The sequence below is a fragment of the Canis lupus genome, chromosome 33 (assembly GCF_048164855.1).
Source record: "Canis lupus baileyi chromosome 33, mCanLup2.hap1, whole genome shotgun sequence".
NCBI lineage: Eukaryota > Metazoa > Chordata > Mammalia > Carnivora > Canidae > Canis > Canis lupus.
Genome location: NC_132870.1, coordinates 14176105 through 14196233, shown reverse-complemented (window position 1 = coordinate 14196233; position 20129 = coordinate 14176105). Strand labels below are relative to the sequence as shown.

Here is a 20129-nt window from a genome sequence, read left to right as displayed (position 1 = left end):
CTGAATACATGCTCTTCAAATTATAAGTATTTAGGTATATTTAACATGTCTAAAATTAAACTGGTCAAGTTTTATGAGGTTTTGTTTTGTTTTGTTTTGTTTTACAAGTATTCTAATCAATTAGATTGATGTATTCAGCTCAACAGTGAAGTTTTGCAGCTATGGAATATCAGAGTGAACAATAACATTCCCCAGAATGGGACAATTTTCTTTACCTTAAGCTACTCCTGTGGACTCATAAAAATTATCAAATAAAAAATAAATCCTACACTGATTACATTGGTTAATGCTCTAATATATTTGCTATGATAAATATGGCACCTACCAATTTTCTTTTTTTTTTTTTAATTTAAGTTAATTTATTTAGAGAGAGAGTGAGTCACCATGCCAGCAAGTGGGCAGAGGGGCAGAAAGAGAATACTAAGCAGACTCCATGCACAGCGTGGAGCCTGATATGGGGCTCTATCCTCCCACCCTGAGATCATGACCTGAGCCAAAATCAAGAATCAGATGCTCAACTGACTGAGCCACTCAGGTATCCCATGGCCCCTACCAACTTTCTGTCACTGCTGCTTGGACACATAATTCTTTTTTCTTTTCTGTACATTTTTTTCCTATCAGCATCATCCTAAAATATAAATGGGTAGGAATTAGCTCCTGGAGGAAAAATTAGTGAGGATACTTTTCTCATTTAAATATGAATGAATAGCAGGGTAGAGACACATCATTCAGAATAAAGTTGTATTATAAAAAGAAAGGATATTTATTACTAGTACTAATAGTTCACAGGATGCTCTTTCATTGGCAGAAGATACTTTAGAAGCACTTTTGTGATGGCCGAATACAGAGCTGAGGGCAGTAATAAATATTTAAGGGAGGTCATGTAATATACTGGAGTTAGAGACAGACTTGATTTTGAATTGCACTTCTGCCAGTATTAGCTGTGTGGTCTTGGGAAAATGACATAAGCCCTTTGAATCCTTGTTTCCTTATCTTTAAAACAGAGGTACTGAATATAGTGGTTTTCTTTTATTTTGCATTCTAGTATCCATTTCTGTTTCCTTAATGAGTATACTTTTATATTCCTGTCAATCCCACCCCCATATCCCGATATACACACTAAATCTACATGATTCCAAGTGATCGGACATCCCTCCATTCCAGGAGATACTGATTAGCTTAAATCAGTAATATACCCCAGCCTATTATTTACAGCAATTGGTTCAGGATGGGTACATAGTACTCATCTGGAAAAACATTTGCTGACAGTTCTTAGAATGAAGGCTTCATACATTTCCAATGTTTTGAAGGCATGAAGTTGTTTTAAGTATAATCACCTTGCAACCAGAGAGGAGAATCTAAAGCTACTCAAAGCCACTACAAGGAACCTATCTAAATAATAGAGAGCTGGGAGATTTATCCTTGACCATGTGTGCCTTGGATGAAGTTATGCCATAACCTCTTTATTGTGTAAGCCAATTTCATTTGACTTTTCTATCAATTGCAATAAAGGATTTATGACTAATTATTCCCTTAGGGTTATTGCGAGGATTAAGTGAGATGATATAAGAAGAGCAGTTAATAATACTTGCCACCTAGCACTTTCTCAAGGATACACATCTAAGGATGAATGGCATGTAAATGGCTCAGACAGCAACAAGATTTTAATTGATTTCTATGAACAGTAATTCTTGTCCAGCATGCATTTCATTTTAATTCAAACCAATCGGTACTTATGCATTTATTTATTAACTCAACCAATATTAGGGAATTTATTATGAACAGGTATTGTGCCCAGAACTATTGGTTAAAATGAGAAGTATAATAATGGTTTATTTAGTACTGTAGCTGAAAAAGAAAAAGAAAGAAAGAAAGAAAGAAAGAAAGAAAGAAAGAAAGAAAGAAGAAAGAAAGAAAGAAAGAAAGAAAGGAAGGAAGGAAGAAGGAAGGAAGGAAGAAAGGAAGAAAGAAAAAAGACTAGCAAATTCAATTAGCTGTAATCTCCCAAGGAGACAAGCATTTAGAGATTCATATAAACAGCATGTGATTAGGTGCCAAACTGTGTGATATCCAGGCAAATAAGTACCATAGATGATCCACTAAGGAAAAAAGAACAGTAAATTGTAAGATGAAATATACATTGGAGAAAAATACCTGGATGTTTAATTTTATTTAACTAACATATTAAAGACTACGTATATGATAAAAGAATGTCTAGTAGCTCAAATACACAATCTCTGTTCCCTTGCCTTTAGTGCTTATTCTGTTTTGTGATATTTCTAAGTTATCTCTTGCTTTAAATTCTTTTGGTTATTTCTTTTCGTAAATTCTTTTGGATTGTTAGTCTTGCTTGAATACACTGAAGCCTTGTGATACTAGGGTCCCTGGGGCTCAGTACTATCAGTAAACAGTGTTAAAACAAGACATTTACAGTATTTCTAATAATGAGCAATTCTGAAGAGAGTTCAAGAAAGAATTAGGCAGAAGATCAGAGAATTTCAGTGACAGAAGAGACGTTTGAGGTCATATATTGAGTTTTCTATTCAAGTTACTTACAATGAAGTTCACAAAATTAGCAGCATTATAAAAACGATTTTTGTAGTATGTAAAGAGGAAAACCTAAGATTAGACTATGGAAACTAGAGTTATAGAAACATGTTTTTTAGACAAAGAAAATGATATGTAAATTTTTTAAAAGACATGAGATGTCCTCCATAAAAATCTGATACCCTAACTGATATTATCTAAGGGCCAAAAGGGAATTCAAAAAATCTCTACTTCTTCCTTGCTTTTATTTCAAAATACTCCCAACTATGAAAAGGTTATGGTAGTGATTCATGATAGAATGTGCTTGGGTCTCTGTGCTGGAGGCAGGTGTAGAATGAATATGCATAATGTAAGTCATGCTGCTGACGGAAATGAAAGACTGAGGAGAGAGTGGTTGTTTGAAGTCATGGAACACCAGAGGAGATGCACTTAGATGCACTTCTGTGAGTATGAATCGTGTTCTCAGCCTGAGGATGCAAGTAAGTGTGAGTTCATTGGTCTGCTTCTAAGGACTCTGTCCATTTCTTGTTTATCTATTCTGCTTTGTTTTGTTTTGGCTCTAGGGTCTCAAGACTCGGGAACTTTCATAGAAGTCTTATTAGAGAAGATCGCTTCTTGCTCTTTTCAGCATCTTAGGTTCAAAGGAATGACCCTCTTTTCTCCTTTGTGGAAACATCTGTTAGTTGAATTTTACCTTCTTTCTTGATAACAGTTTGTTTACTTCAGGCGCTTTCATTTAAGTATGCTGTTATTTTTCATATTTTGCAGGACTTTTCATGTGTTACGATTTATTTGTTAAAATAAGAAGAAGTGGGGGATTTCCAGGCAAGATGGCAGAATAGGAAGATCCTAAGCTTTCCTTGTCCCACAGATACACGTAGATCACACCCACATTAGTGTAAATAACCCAGAAAACATCCCAAGTACATAAAGAAGAGGCCACAGTGAAAATGGTAGAAAGGGCAGAGAAAATGATTGGGAGCCAAACTTATCTGCAAGACTATGCATGGGAGGCAGACACCCCACAAGCATGGAGAAAGAAGGGCAGACCCTATGCCAGGCACCACAGGCATGAGGAGCCTTCACTGGGAAGATAAATCTCTCTAACATTTGGCTTTGAAAACCAGAGAGGCTTATCTTTGTGAGTTCTTACAATACATGGGGCTCACCATCTGGAATTTTAAAAATTAGTGGGCTCAGCTCTGGGAAGCTGGTGGGCATGGAAACTAAGCTCTCACCCTAAAAAAGATGGCATAAAAAGCAATCCCACTGAGGTACAGCATAGAAGCAACAGTTTGAAAAAGCCCTAGAGTAGGGGTGCCTGGGTGGCTCAGTCAGTTGAACATCTGACTCTTGGTTTTGGCTCAGGTCATGATCTCAGGGTAGTTGGATCAAGCCCCGAGTTGGGCTCTGCACTTAGTGCAGGGTCTGCTTGAGATGCTCATTCTCTCTAAAATAAATAAAATCTTTTTAAAAAGTAGAAACAAAAGAAAGAGTCTTGGAGTATACAGGAAGATTTATTTACTAATCTCAGAACATGCATAGGATGGGCAGGGATCTTTAGGAGACTTCACCAAAACAAAAGAGCTGTCAGATGACATTTCCCTCCTCTAGCCCCAGCTTAGATAAAGGGACACTTGCAGGAAACAGTGCCAACATTCTCCACCCATCTTGCTAACAGCATACCTTGCCCCTGCATTTTCCTGCAGGCCTACACTTTCCAATCCTGCTTTAGTAGTTTTCCAAAGTGGTTACAGGTCCCTGTCCACAGCAGATCGGGACAAACCTTGTAAACACAGTGGGCCCAGACCCATATTCTGCTGAAGACCCGCCTTAACCACCCACCTTCAGCAGGAATCTGTCCAAAGCACACCACAAGCATGGCATTATACAAGTAGACCTGACAGGTCCCAGCACTACTCTAAAATGACTCCTGCCCTGGGAAGAAGGGGCAATAACCACACATATCAGCTCCACTGTAGCTCCAGAAGTATCAAAGGGGCAGATATCTGGTCTGACTGCAAGGCCACTAATTCATAAAAACTGCTCAGGGTAAAACACAGAGCACCCTGCGGTTCAGTGCTACCACAGTTCTGGAAAATGCCAGGCTTGACCCAACTCAAGCTCAAAGCAGCCCCAGACTGGCCAACTAACAACAAAAGGATCCAGCCCTGCTCACAACAGACAAACAGAACCTTTGTAGATGACCAAACTGGGCAACACAAGTCAACCAAAATAGTAGGGCACATGCAACACATGTAGGACACTGCTGAAATACTAGGTTCCAATGATCAGGGACACTGCATTGCATTCTTCATAAGGTCACTACTTTCAAGAGTAGGGGGCAGTGGACTTTCCTAACACAAAAAAACAGACACAGAGAGCTAGGCAAAATTAGGAGACAGAGAATATGTCCTCAATGAAAGACATGACAAGATTACAGCAAGAGAGCTAAACAAAATGTAGTTAAGCAATATGCCTGAGAGAAAATTTAAAATAATGGTCAGAAAGATACTGAACTTGAAAAATGAGTGGAAAATCTCAGTGGGTCCCTCAACAAAGGAATAGAAAACATAAAAACTAAGAAAGAACTCAATGGCTGATACTAAAAAAAAACTCACTAGGGGTGATAAATAGAAAAGAGGGAGAAGAATGGAACAGTGACTTGGAGGACAGAGTAATGGGAAGCCATCAGGCTGAGCAGGTGAGAGGAAAAAAATAATAAAAAATAAGAATCAATTAAGGTAACTCAATGACACTATCACATATAGTAACATTTGCATTATAGGTATCCCAAAACGAGAAAAACGAATAGGGACAGAAAATTTATCTGAAGATATAATAGTTGAAAATTTCTGAATCTGGGGGAGGAAACAGAAATAGTCACAGAGTCACAGATAGACCCCAACAAAATCAATCCAAAATGGCCCACACAAAGACACTTGGTGACTAAAATAGCAAAAAGTAGAGATAAAAAGAGAATTTTATAAAGCAGCAAGAGAAAAATACATAGTTAGTTATAGGGGAAAATCATAAGGCTATCAGCTGATTTTTCAACAGAACCTTGCAGGGCAGAAGGGAGTGCCATGATAGAGTCAAAATGCTGAAACAAACAAACAAAAATCTGCAGCCAAGAATACTGTACCCAGCAAGGCTATCATTCAAAACAGAAGGAGATATAGTTTACTTGACAAAAAAGTTAAAGGAATTCAGCACAAAACTAGCCATACAAAAAATGGCAAAAGGGACTCTTTGAGTGGAAAGAAAAGAACATATGTAAGATTAAGAACAGTAGAAAGCACAAAAACAGTAAAAACATATCTATAAAAATCAGTCAAGGGACTCACAAAATTAAAATATGTAAAGTATAAAACCATATATTTAAAACACAGGAGAAGAGCAGTAAAGAATGGGTTCAAACTTAAGTGACCACCAAGTTAATATAGACTGCTATATGCAGAAAATGTTATATACAAACCTAATGGTAACTACAAATATGCAAAAAATAAACAGAAAGGAATTCAAATACATTACTAAAGAGAACCAACTAATCAAGAGAGAAGAGGGGAAGGACCTATAGCAAAGAACTGCAAAAAACAACCATAAAACAAGAAACAAATTGGCAATAAATATATACCAATTAATAATTACTTTGAATATAAATTGACTAAGAAATCCAATCAAAACACATAGAGTGACAAAATGGATATGAAAACAATACCCATCTAATATACTATCTATAAGAGACTTACTTCACACCTAAAGACACGTGCAAATTGAAAGTGAAGGGATAGAGAAAACACTCATCATGCAAATGGATGCAAAAAGAAAGCCAAGGTAGCAATACTTACATCAGACAAAATCAAATATAACAAGAGACAAAGAAGGACCCTATATAACCACGAAGAGGACACTCCAACAAGAATATATAACAGTTGTAAATATTTATGCACCCAACAGGGGAGCATCCAAGTACATAAAGCAGCTAATAACAAACATAAAGGAAGTAATTGGTAGTAATACAATAATACTAGGAGACTGTAATGTCCCAATTACATCAATGAATAGATCGTTTAAACAGAAAATCAACAAGAAAACTATGGTTTTCAGTGACACATTGGACCAGATGCATTTAATACATATATTCAGAACCTTCCATCCTAAAATAGAAGAATACATATTCAAGTGCATATGGAACATTCTCCACATAACAGGCCACAAAACAAGTCTCAAAAAATTCAGAGATCAGAGTCATTCCACTCATCTTTTCAGACCAAAACACTATAAAACTAGAAACAGACCACAAGAAAAAAATCTGTATAGAACACAAATGCACAGAGGTTAAATAGTATGGCACTAAACAATAAATGTGTCACAAAGAAACCAAAGATTAACTTAAAAAATATGTAGAGAGAAATTTAAAAAAAAATAAAAAATAAAAAACAGTTCAACATCTTTGGGATGCAGCAAAAGCTGCTCTAAGAGGGAATTTATAGCAATACATACCTATCGCAAGAAGTAAAAAGCAAGAAATTCTCTAATAATGGATAAAGAAGATGTGGTTTATGTATACAATGGAATATTACTCAGCCATTAGAAACAACAAATACCCACCATTTGCTTCGAGGTGGATGGAACTGGAGGGTATTATTCTGAGTGAAATAAGTCAATCGGAGAAGGACAAACATTATATGGTCTCATTCATTTGGGGAATATAAAAAATAGTGAACGAGAATAAAGGGGAAAGGAGAAAAAATAAGTGGGAAATATCAGAAAGGGAGACAGAACATGAAAGACTCCTAACTCTGGGAAACGAACTAGGGGTGGTGGAAGGGGAGGTGGGCAGGGGGTGGCGGTGACTGGGTGATGGGCACTGAGGTGGGCACTTGATGGGATGAGCACTGGGTGTTATTCTATGTGTTGACAAATTGAACACCAATAAAAAAATAAATTTATAAAAAAATGAAAACGGAATTTCGAGAATAAATTTCATGAAAACACACACACATAACACACACACACAACGAATTCTCTAATAAACAACTTAACCTTACACCTAAAAGAGCTAGGAAAAGAAGAACCAACAAACCCCATACCACTAGGAAGAAGGAAGTTAGAGCAGAAACAAGTAAAATACAAACAACAACAAAAAACAAATACACAAAAACCAATAGAACAGATCAATGAAACCAGGAGCTGGTTCTTTGAAAAGATCAACAAAACTGATAAACCTTCAGCCAGACTCATTAAGAGAAAAGAGAACTCAAACGAAATAAAAAATGAAAGAGCAGAAATAACTGACACCACAGAAATACAAAGAATTGTAAGAAAATATTATGAAAAGTTATATGCCAACAAATTGAACCACCTAGAATAAATGGGTAAATTCCTAGAAACACAGAATCTCCTAAAACTGAATCAGTAAGAAATGGAAAATTTGAACAGACCAATTACCAGCAATGAAATTGAAACATTAATAAAAAACAGAAAACAAAACAAAAAACCTCCTAAAAAATAAAAGTCCGGGACCAGATGGCATCACAGGGCAATTCTACCAAACATTTAAAGAAGAGCTAATACCTTTCTTCTCAAACTATTCCAGAAAAATAGAAGAGAAAGGAAAGCTACCAAATTCATTTTATGAGGCAGCATTATCCTGATCCCAAAATATCTGATAAAGACACTACAAAAAAAAGAGAACTAAGGTCAATATCAATGATAACATAGAGAAATAAAGAAATCCTCAAAAAATATTAGGAAACTGAATCCAACAATACTTTTAAAAAATGATTTACCACCATCAAGTGGGATTTATTCCTCAAGTTCAAGAGAAGTTCAGTATCACAAATTAATCAATGTGATATATAAATAAGAAAAAGGATAAAAACCATTCAGTCATTTCACTTGACGCAGAAAATTCATCTAAGTACATTATCCATTCATGATAAAAAAAAAAAACCTCAACAAAGTAGGGATAAAAGAAATATACCTCAACATAATAAAGCCCATATAAGAAGAACCATATATGTAAAACAGTGAACATCATACTCAATGGTAAAAAACTGAGAGCTTAAGGCTAGAAACAAGACAAGAATGTCTCCTTTTACCACTTTTATTCAATATAGTACTGGAAGTCCTAGGCACACAAATCTCACAAGAAAAAGAAATAAAAGGCAGCCAAACTGGCAAGGGAGAACTAAAGCTTTCACTATTTGCAGATGACATGATACTATATACAAAATCCCTAAGGACTCCATCAAAAAACTACTAAAACTGATATATGAATTCAGTAATGTTGCAGGATACAAAATCAATATATAGAATTCTGGTGCATTTCTATACACTAATAATGAAGTAATAGAAAGAGAAATTAAGAAAACAATCCTATTATAACTGAAACAAAAATAAATAAATAAATAAATAAATAAATAAATAAATAAATAAATACCAGGAGTAAACTTAACCAAGGACACTTCACTTTCACTAAAGACCTATATTCTGAAAACTGTGAAACACTGATGTAAGAAATAAAATCATGCTCAAGAATTAGAACAAATACTGTTAAAATGTCCATATTACCCAAAGCAAAACCATCTACAAATTAATGTAATCCCTATCAAAATACCAACATCATTTTTCACAGAACTAGAACAAATAATACTAAAATTTGTATGGAACCACAAAAGACCCCAAATAACAAAAGTAACCTTGAGGAAGAACAAAGCTGGAGGTATCATAATCCCAAATTTCAAAATATACTGTGAAGTTGCAGTAATCAAGATAGTATGGTACTGGCACAAAAACAGATACATAGATCAATAGGACAGAATAGAGAGTCCAGAAGTAAACCCACAATTATGTGACCAGTCAATCTATGCCAAATGAGGCAAGAATATGTAATGGTAAAGACAGTCTCTTCAATAAATGTCCACCCCAAAATTTATACATTGAAGTCCTTTCCCCAGTGTGGTATTTGGAGGTGGGGCCTTTTGGAGGTACTTAAATTTAGATGAAGTCATGAGGCTCCATGATAGAATAAGTGTCATTAGACAAAGAGGAAGAGACAAGAGCTCTTTCTCTTTTCATCATGTGAGGATACAGTAAGAAAGCACCACCTATGAACCAGGAAGAAGGCTCTTCCCAGTTCCAGAATCATGAGAAATAAATGTTTATTGTTTAAGCTATCAAGTTTATGATACCATATTATAGCAGCCTCAGCTAAGGCAAGTATTTTTAAAAAGAAAAGTCTCTGTTTTAAAAAACATGGATTTACATGAAGTCTCTCTAGCGCATAAGTGCCTAACCTTGGCCCATTCGCAAGAGATATTCAAGATTATGCTAAGGTGAAGAGAAATGGAGACAAGTGTGAGCTCAAATCTAGTCTCTTACTTATTAGTTTGAGGACTGTGAATAAATTGTTTTACTTCTCTGAGCCTTGGTTAATATATCGTTAAGATACGTTTATAATATCCACAAAATTGAGGGGAGTGTGCTATCCCACTGACTTCTGGGATTATTTCTGTTGAGCTTTCTTAAAAGCTCCTTTTTCCTTTATAGCTCAGGTAAATACCCTTTTGAATCTGAGTTCCCCATCAAAAGTAACATCCTTACCAGATGGAGGTAAACTATTATTAATTTAAGTGTTCCTTGAAAATACTCATTGAGTACTTGTATGTGAGCAGGACTCTTCTGGGTCTTGGGGATTCATCAATAAATAGAAAAAAAAAAGAACTGTTGCCCTCATCATATTTAAATCATATTTAAATAGTTATTTCCTCTTCTAGCAGCTACCAACTACAATATTATGTGGCTATTTTGAGGATTAAGTTTAATATCTTTGCAATATTGCACCAGAAACCATCAGTGTTGGACTCTATGTAACAACCACAGGTTTTATTTTAGAAAATATTCAGTATATTCATATCTATGTATGAACTGTCTTAATTTGAACTCTTCTACAGGTAGATCCTAAGAAAAGGATTTGAGTACAATTGTTTATTTGGTAAGTTATTTGGGAACTCTAACTCTAACCTTAACCCTAACCCTAACCCTAAATTTCCAAAAATCCACTGCCTGGGGGATTTGGGAAGCTGATAATGGGAAATATCAGAGAATGGAGAAATGAGTCAGGGACCACGAAGAAACATATAAAGGGTACAGGATCAAACCTGTTACCAATCTGGACAGTTGAAGCTTAATTCCACCAGGAAACTCTAGGTGCCAATGCTGACCTGTGTACCTTGGAGTTATTCTGCTTAAGGGGTTAGGGAACTGGGTTATTCACTCACCAGCTTCTGTAAGTAATTGTTTAAGAGCTTCCCCTAGAGGGAATCAGTTCCCTGGCACTTCGCATTTACCTGTAATTCTCTCAGGCAAAGGTGCTGACTGATTTGGAGTTGGATCTACAAGCACAGGAATGGTAACTTACCAAGGGAATATGGACAGCGTATTAGTAGTCTGCACTACGTGAATCTTCGATAATGCTCATTGTAAAGGAAGGAAAACTGATAGAGTATTAGCCCTGTAATACAGATCACAGTCACATCTGCTCTGGAATTCAGAATGAGATTTGACTTCTCATTCTATTTCTTCCAGGCATTTACCCTGGCATACCTTCCTCTAATGCATGTCTCCAGGACTCTCCCTAATTGCTCTTTACATTCCCTCTTCCCTTTCCTGTTTTTGCCCTGCCATATACTCTTCAGCTCATAACCACAATGTCAGTGAAACCATGATAGCTTTACCTCTAAATATTCATATTTTGACCCTTTGTTGCCTTTATCACAACTATCCAGCACCGCAAAAGCATCCTAACTAGTTTCCCTGCTCCCACTTTTGCTCCTCTCATTTACTTTTTGCCAAAAATTCAAAGGGATCTTATAAATCATAAGTCAAATCATATTCTTTTGTTAAAGATTTTCTTCTCTTATTATCAAGAGTGCACATGGAGCACTCTTCTGCCTCAGAACCTCCACATCTCTTCACTGTTTCTCCAGATATTTACCAGAGCTAGCAACTGGTGGGCTCAGGCCTTTATCGGTACAGTTTAGTTTTAGAACCCAGGTGCTCGGCCTTTCACAATACAGTTACCACACACTCATCAAAGCCTCTTGACCTCCTTCAAGTCAGGGCTCTGATCAAGTATCACCTCTGCGGAAAGGACTTTTATGACCATTTTCTCTAAAATTAGAGCATTTATCACCATTCTTTATCGCCTTACTAAATTTTATTTTTATTGTACTTTTCATACTATGTATCAATTTATCATTATTATTTTTAATATTTAATTCTACTGCTTGAACGTAATCTCCACGTAGGCAGAAGTTTTTATCTGCTTTGCTCATCATTATATCCTCAGCACCTAGAATGATGCTGTATCAGTCAGCATATGTTATGCCTTATTTACAAAAAACCTCCAAAATTTCATGGCTTAACACAGTAAAAATACCTTTCACTTTATTCTATAGGCAATGTGAATCTGGAGTGCAGCTCCATTCAATATGGCCACTCAGCCACATGAACTAAATGGAGGTCCCATTTGCCAGGTCCTCCAGGATCATTTTGACTTTCAAATCTATGAAGAAGTGATAGAAGTCACAACTCTCAGTCAGAATTTGGTAGCCAAATAAGTAACAGAGGGCAGAAAAGTGTAATCTCAAGTGTCTATGTGAATAGCCTTAGTAATTACCACAAATACTTAGCTCCCATTTGATAATAAATATTTGCGGAATGAACAAATAAATAAGCAAGGTGAATAAGCCACACATCAAATGAACAAATTTGGAAACATTTTCCTCAACATCTATTAAGGAATATAGAAAAGTAGATTGCATTTAAAATATAAAATGTGAAAAAGAGGGCTACACAAACCAAGAAAAAGATTCTTGGGATCCCTAGGTGGCGCAGCGGTTTGGCGCCTGCCTTCGGCCTAGGGCGCGATCCTGGAGACCCGGGATCGAATCCCACATCGGGCTCCCAGTGCATGGAGCCTGCTTCTCCCTCTGCCTGTGTCTCTGCCTCTCTCTCTCTCTCTGTGACTATCATAAATAAATAAAAATTAAAAAAAAATAAAAGCAATCTACTTTCCTTTAAAAAAAAAAGATTCTTAACTGTAGAGAACAAACTGGCAGTTAACAGTGGGAAAGGGGTGAGACAGGTGATGGGGATTACATAGTACACTTATCTACGCTTACCACAATGAGCACTGAGTAATGTATGGACTTGTTGAATTGCACACCTGATACTAATTGTACACCTTAAACTAATATAACATTGTATGTAAACAATACTGGAATTACAATTTTTAAAAGGAATTTCAAAAAGGATGCTGCATAAGAGAAAATATATAAAATATGTTAGTAGATATATAAACTTCATGAGAACAAGACCTTATTTGTTCTATTTATACCTAGCACCTAGCATGCTCAATATATGATAAGCCCTGAGTAAACCTTTGGTGAATGAATAAAACATAGCATAATTTGGTAAATGTACAGGTGTCCAATTTGGCTGTGTTTTCAAAGATACAAGTTTTAAATATTTATGTGTATACACACTAATATATACACATATGTAAATAAAACAATTTATAATTATTCATTTCACATTAGGAAGTATAACTTGCTTAGGAATATAGCAAGAATGATATTTGCTTTAGTACCCTTAAAAGTAGTGTGCTGTTTTATTTTTTTCCAGAATACATTCATCATTCTATTTAACATTTAATGTAATCATGGAAACAACCTTGTCTTTGATGTTTATGATATATACATATTTTTTAAGTATTTATTTATTTATTTGAGAGAGAAATAGAGCACAAGCAGGGAGCATGGCAGAGGAAAAGGGAGAAGCAGGCTCCCCACTGAGTAGGGAGCCCTACATGGGGCTCAAACCCACAACCCTGAGATCAAGCTGATCAAGCTGATCAACATTAGCTCAGACGTTTAACCAGCCAGCGAGGTGACCCTACAATATTTAAATCATATTTTGTGACAGCAAAAGTGTCCTTATAAAATGGGAAACAGGATTCAGAGAACTGTTTTTGAAGTGAAATCTTTTAAGAACTGAAGTTTATCATTCAAGTTTTCTAAAGCTTATCACATAACTCTTGTCAGCGGCTTCTATACAAATCATGCATATAAAATATGTAAACTTCACATTTCCCCAGAGAATCTAGCTTAACAGAAACAAAAAGAAAAAAATGAATTACAGTTTATAGATCCTTATCACCAAGCTAACTTGGAGATCAAAATTACACATTCTAATTTTTCTTCAATCTAAGGAATTATTTATTATTTTCCCATTGAAAAGCAAGAGCAGAGAGAAAGAATTTCAAGCAGACTCCCCACTAAGCACAGAGCCCTCTGGGCTTGATCTCACAACCCTGAGATCATGACCTGAGCCAAAAATCAAGTGTTGGATGCTTAACCAACCAGTCGCCCCTCATCAGTTGTTTTTATATTTATTTTGCTTAAACTATACATTCATTCTCTTTTCCAATTTATTAATTTTATTATCAACACTTTTCTTAATAATGTGTGTTATATTTTAACGTAAACTAAGATATTAACTCTACCTGCCCAAAACAATGGCAAATATTTTCCTGAAGTTAACTGCCTTTTATATACTTATGCATGTAATACTAAAAATTGAAAATTTTACAGCAAAATAAACCCATTTCAGAGATAAACTTCTGACTTTTAAAAATAAAATTATCAATACATGGTGAGTTAAATAGAAATTTAAGGTCATAAAATTAATAAATGGCCTACATAAGATCTTTATTCAAAAAAGGAGGAGGAAAAGGAGAAAAAAATATTTAACAGTACTTTCTAACTTTTTTAATGCCTCTGAAATAGATATTTTATTTGAATACTCCTATAGATGGTAAGATCCTATATTAGTTTGCCAGGACTGCCACAACAAAGCCACAGAGTGGTGGCTTAAATGACACAAACTTATTTTCTAACAGTTCTGGAGGCTAGAAGTCTAAGATCAAGGTGTTGGTTGGTTTCGTTTCCCCTGAGACCTCTTCTCCTTGGCTTGCAGATGGCCACCTTCTTGCTATGCCTTCACATAACCTTTTCTCTATTCACCTATATCTTTAGTGTTTCTTCCCCTTCTTATGAGGACAGTAGTCACACTGGATTAGGGCCCACCCTCATTTAAGCAACTTTGTTTAACCTTGATTACCCTTTTAAAGGTTCAGCCTCCAAATAGCATCATGTTCTAAGTTACTGAGAATTAAAACTCCAACATATTAATGGGGAGGAGGGTACAATTCAGTCCATAAAAGATACAAAAAGTTTTATATATCTATGTCTATAGCTACCCATCGATCATCTATGTATCAATTTCCATAATCACAGACTGAAAATTCTGATATTTAGGAAACCTAGTTTCAGTGTTCTGTTTGATCACATCCTCAGAGATTCAAGATGCTATTCAACAGATCTTTAGGTCAAATTTATTTTATAACTTTAAAGTCAATGTTAGTTTCTACAAATGCCTTCAAACAGACCAATTTATGGAAATATGTTGATAAGAGCTTTTCAACAAAATTATATATATTCTATAACAATTAGTTACAAAAATACAAAAATACATATTTTAAATGAAAACATCTGATTAGCAATATATTAAAATCTAGTATGATTTGTCATTTTATAAGAAAAGTATTCAGATTTAAAAGATGATTTTTCTTCCTATAAAATAGAATACTATATAATTACCTAAATCACGTTATAATTTGTTCCTCTCATGCTACTCTGGTTGAATTATCATTAATGCTAATAAACTGCCTTCAGTGACTAGTGGAATTTTTCATTATCCAAAAGCAAATAAATGAATTTTAAAATACCCTATATTAATAACATGCACACTCTGTCTACAGTGAATAAGGAAAAACAATCCTGTTAGACCCATAATACCAACTAGAAATTGAAGACCCCAAGATATCTTGCCTTTTGCCATTACTTAATAGTTTGTCATCCATAATGTGGCATTACTATATATTGCTTGGTTTAACATTACATATTTCAAATGCCTATTACAAAGCCCTACATTTATCCCAGATATAATATGGGTATATTTAGTTGAAAATATTAGCTACATGGCCCACTAAGGTACATTCTGAGAAGCAAGTTTAAGGGCATATAAATATTCATAATTTTAACATCTCCTTTATTTTACTGTCAAATTAAATTTAGATGAAAAATATCCCTATTTAAATAGTAAGGCAATGAAGTCAAAGTAGTATTCTTTCATTGCTTTGTTTAAATAGCACATTAAACACAGAAGTAATAATAAGTTCTTATTCAGGGTTTTGCCTATGATTTGGCAAAAGCTATTTTTTCAGCTTTATAACAAAGAGAAATCAATAATTTTGCCATTTCTTATGTCTCTTACTCACTTATATCTTACTACTGTTTTTTAAAAATCTTTTATCATGGGAAAAAAATTTTACATTGGCATCATAAATAAGAGGTGGAGGGAATGTTAATGGTGCAGAACACTCAGTGATTTAAAAGGACTAGGGGCTTATTCCACTCTCCACTACTTAGTGGCTATGTTACCATGGACAAATCACTGAACTACTCTAAATCTCAGCTTCTTCTCAAATGGGGACAAAGCCTTTCTCATAGGATTGTGGGAAGTGAATGAAAAATTGCATTAGCACAGGAAAAGTACTCAATGAACCAGGACTTTAAACAATGTTTTTTCCAGAAATGGGATTATATAATCATCATGATTATTGAGTCTTTTATTATTTTATTTATTTTTCCTGTTAGTGCCATCATGTTAATGGAGAAAAAATATCGAATCAAATTAATTAATTCCAGGACTCAGTTGTCTGCTTTCAATTCAGACAAATTAACTATTTAAGGTAATTCTATATTATATTGATACTAAAGTCTTTTATACATATATTAATCTTCTGTAATCGCGACATTTTTTCTACAATGTTGAGCAATAATTCAATGAATGTACATGTTTGATTTTTATATTTATGAATGTGAACATTTACCTTACAATTTAAATTAAAAAATTTAATGTGATTTTGAAGTCAAATTTGTATCATCTATCAATGATCTCTAATTCACTCTTAAGTTACCAGTATTTAAGGTATAAGCATTTTTTATTAATATTAAAATATTCAGTTGAAACATATTTTTGCTTTGGACACATTGTTTCATTTTCTGTAGTTTCATATATATTTATTAACACATTTAATATAAGTATATACATGTACCTATATCCTCCATATGTAAGGGAAAAAGCTGGAAGATGGATCAGATGTCATAATGGTTGATCTCTCTTGGACATTGAATTGAGCCACTGTTGTTTATCTCATGCTATATATGTTTAAGAATGTATATATAAGTAGAAGAAAGGAGCCAGCTAGAAGGTCTACACTGGAATTAAGCAGCATCATTTGACTAGTACTAGTTAGGTAAAGGAGAATCAGAATGTAGCTACTGAGAAAGTAAACTCTAAATAGGGAGATAATGATGCTAGGAAGCAATCTGAACCTCAGAGTTCCAGGAATACAACAACAGAAATGAGACAAACTACCCAGAGACAAGTATTTGTCGAGAAATCTGAGTTTCTTAACGTGTAAACAGAGCTGATAGCATGGAGGGCTGAAAGTCAACAATGACTCCATTTCCCTATGAGGTCACAGGTACTAGGGACAATGTTAGATCCTTAGTGGCTGGCAATGAAGGCGTAGCAATAAGTAGAAGGTATAATTTAGGAAGCAGGTAATAGGGTACTTAGAAGCATGAGCTCAGACCTAGACTGCCTGGATTTCTTTATGTCTATCCCTTAGTTACCTCATCTATAAAATGGGGATGGGGGATCCCTGGGTGGCTCAGCGGTTTGGCGCCTGCCTTTGGCCCAGGGCATGATCCTGGAGTTCCGGAATCGAGTCCCACATTGAGCTCTCTGCATGGAGCCTGCTTCTCTCTCTGCCTATGTCTCTGTGTGTGTGTGTGTGCGTGTCTCATGAATAAATAAATTAAATCTTTAAAAAAAGATAAATAAATAAATAAATAGGGATAGCACTACTATCTCCCTCACAGTTTCTGTAAAGCATTTACAGCAGTGTCTTAATTATGTTAAAGTTCTAAATAATTATTTTACAACTTTGTGGAAACCTCTAGGTCCAGTCTTGTCTAATATTAAATAATAGAAACATAGTCTGGCTCTGGTATCAAGGAGTCAAGAGTCAGAATTCTAGGTGTGCCTAGCTGGCTCAGTCATAGAGCCTGTGAGTCTTGATCTCAGGATCTTGAATACAAGCCCCATGTTGGGCATGAAGTCTATTTAAAAAAAAAAAAAAAAAACCGGCAGGATTCTAAATATAGTGGCTCTATTACCAAAGATCAAGTGTAGCTTTGACACTGAATAAAAATGAAAGCCCAAGGGTTAGCAGTGAGGAATTAGTTCACGGAAAGATGGCAAAGGAGAAAGACAATATTAGTTCACCTAGACTCGAAGTAGCGGGGTTCAGATCACACAAATCTACTATCTACTTTAGTCTAAAGTGGTTTAAGAGTTAAGGTGTAATTTTAGATTCAGCAGAGTGAATCACTGAACCTAATGTTGGAATCTGGGTAGAACAGAAATGAAGCAACAAATAATGACTGACAAGGTATCAGAAGGGAAATGAGGGATCAAATGTCTATACTACGGGAAAAGGAGAGATGCAAAGGTTAGAAACGAGCTGTTTTATTTTACTATAGTTTTGCTAGGAGTATAATTTTCTTAATAGGTAAATTCATTTCAGAGTAATATTTACTTATCATCTCTGAATTCCTGAACTATGCTTCTCTGTGTTCTGCATATAAAAGCATTAAATGAATCTTTTTAAAAAAGAATGAATTATTAATGAAATAATGTGAATAGATATGCCCTGTGAAATATAATTTCAGGTATTTTTCTGTTTTAATTCACACCATTAAATTATTACAAAGGAAAGCTCTTTCCTTATCTTCAAGGAATGTGATTTAGGCCATTTTTGCTGAGCTGTCGTACTAGAACACAATTCAGGGACAAGCATAGGCAAATCTAATGCTGGAGCAAAAGGTATGACCGACAGCCTGAGCTAGGTTATTATTGTGAAGTAGACATAACACAGTGGAAATGAGGTCCAGAGTATAAAGGGTCTATATCAAATGTCAAAGTTAAGGTAAAGAGCTCAAATGTCACAGGCAAGAAGAGAGTTACTATGATTTAAGGTTATGATGTGGATTGGATGAGGGAATCAAAACTGATTGCTATCAGAAACAGAAAAGCCTGAGACATGGAAGTAAGGTCTATTCCTTCATCTAATCATGGACTATATATTGAAGTCCTAGGTAATGTTGTCTAATTTATCTTTGACATGTTATCCAATCCTATTAAGCCCAGTTTGCTCATAACAAGTGGGGGTACTTACTGTTTTAAATAATTAAAAGGTGTAAAACCTAGAAGTCATTTAGTACAGTGCCTGGCATTAGTACGTTATAAGTAAAAAGGAAAAGTCATGTTTGCCACTTACTAATGGTGTGAACTATGGACAGCTTACCCTCCCTGAATCTCAGTTTCTTTATAAGAATTTACTTGGTGGGGTATTTTAAGTATCAGGGAAAATGGATCCCAACATTTGACCAAGTGCTTGTCATGGAGTAAGTGCTGAAGAAATAGAACAATTATCACTGTTAACCTCTGTGTAACCACCTAGAATCTTAAAAGATTTGTGTGTATGTATGTGTGTGCAATGATCACCCTAGGGGATGCTTATCTTAGCTAAGACACAGTACTTATGAACTGGTATATTGGGAATATATGTTTTATAAAATCCACATGTGTGATAGTTTGAATTTTTGTTAATCAAATATTAATTTCCCTCTGCTTCCCATTGGGGGGGCAAAATATACTTCCCGTTCCTTGGGTATTGGGGCTTGCTCTGCAAATTGCTTTGGTTAAAAGGATATTATCAAACATGATGCAGTGACTATGCACTTTGACATAGGTATGCCCACTAATAATCTAGTACAAGAAGACTATACCCTGGATGGCTCCTAATCCAAGGAAAATGAGGAAATATAAACAGCCTCAGGCTAGAATCAAATCCAGTAAATCCCAATAGAACCCAACACAGCCAAAGCCAAGCCACAGTCCCATAAGCAAAGAAATAAATGCTTTTGGACTTTGGGTTTTGGGAAAGTTTATTATGCAGCATTATTATGGCACAGAGATGAATAAAATGCCTAGCAAATAGACTAATAAAATGTTCAATTACGGGCAGATATGGCATAGTGTATTTCTCAGAATCTCTTTGAGAACCTACTGCGTATCTGATAGAGGCCATCAGGGTTGGTCATTTGGGTCTGAGGTTTGTGTTTGTTAAGGTCAGGATTAGCAGCAAGGATAGTTAAAAGAAAAGAAGATGAACTTAGGGAACACAATCAGAAAATAAGCAACATAACAATAACAGACAAAGCAGATTTTTTTGACTGTTAAGCATAACTCTAAACAAAGAGCTAAAAAGCTAGCAATTCATATTCCTTAAAAAAGATTTTAAGGGGGATCCCTGG

The 20129-nt window shown here is 35.2% G+C and overlaps 1 protein-coding gene across 3 annotated transcripts in view; it reads right to left on the bottom strand.

Moving 5' to 3' along the window:
- CCSER1 (coiled-coil serine rich protein 1) overlaps positions 1–20129 on the bottom strand; it is a 1367203-nt gene that overhangs the window by 562023 nt on the left and 785051 nt on the right. The gene's annotated exons all lie outside the window — the stretch shown is intronic.